Source organism: Corvus brachyrhynchos, unplaced genomic scaffold (genome assembly GCF_000691975.1).
Source record: "Corvus brachyrhynchos isolate BGI_N302 unplaced genomic scaffold, ASM69197v1 scaffold420, whole genome shotgun sequence".
NCBI classification, from domain to species: domain Eukaryota; kingdom Metazoa; phylum Chordata; class Aves; order Passeriformes; family Corvidae; genus Corvus; species Corvus brachyrhynchos.
Window position 1 is genome coordinate 42679 of NW_008235739.1, and position 684 is coordinate 43362.

The following is a 684-nucleotide window of genomic DNA, read 5'->3' on the forward strand; positions in this document are numbered from 1 at the left end:
GGGGAAAAGGGAAGGGAAAAGGGAAGGGAAAAGGAAAGGGAAAAGGAAAGGGAAAAGGGGGAAAAAAGGGGGGAAAAGAGGGGGGAAAAGGGAGAGGAAAGGGAGGGAAAAGAGTGGGGAAGGGGTTGGAAAAAGGGGGAAAAAGAAAGGGAAGAAGGGTGGGAAAAGGGGGAAGAAAGGGGGAAAAAAGGGGGAAAAAGGGGGAAAAAGGGGGGAAAGGGAAAAAAAGGGGGGAAAAGGGAAAAAAAAGGAAAAAAGGGGGAAAAAAGGGCAAAAAACGGCAAAAAACGGGGAGCATAAAAAGGGCAAAAAAACGGGGAGAAAAGAGGGGGAAAAGGGCAAAAAATGGGGAAAGAAGAGGGAAAAAAGGGCAAAAAATGGAGAAAAAAGGGAAAAAAGGGCAAAGAAACGGGGAAAAAAGGAAAAGGAAGGGAAAATGGGATGGGAATGGGGGAAAAAGGGCAGGAAAAGAGAGGGGGGAAGAGAGAGAAAAGGGGGGGGAAGGGTGGGAAAAGAGGGAGGAAAAAGGGAGGAAAAAGGGGGGGAAAGAAGGGGAAAGAGCATGAAAAGAGAGGAAAAAGGGCCAGAAAAAGGGCAGGAAAAGAAGGGGGAAAAGGTGGGAAAAGGAGCGGGAAAAGGGCCAGGAAATGGTGGGAAAAGGGGGGGAAAAGAGTGGGAAAGGGG

The 684-nt window shown here is 48.7% G+C and overlaps 1 protein-coding gene across 1 annotated transcript in view; it reads right to left on the reverse strand.

The window, feature by feature from the left end:
* Positions 1 to 684, reverse strand: part of CCDC25 (coiled-coil domain containing 25) — a gene marked incomplete at its 3' end in the record, with an annotated part of 14200 nt that overhangs the window by 5768 nt on the left and 7748 nt on the right. The gene's annotated exons all lie outside the window — the stretch shown is intronic.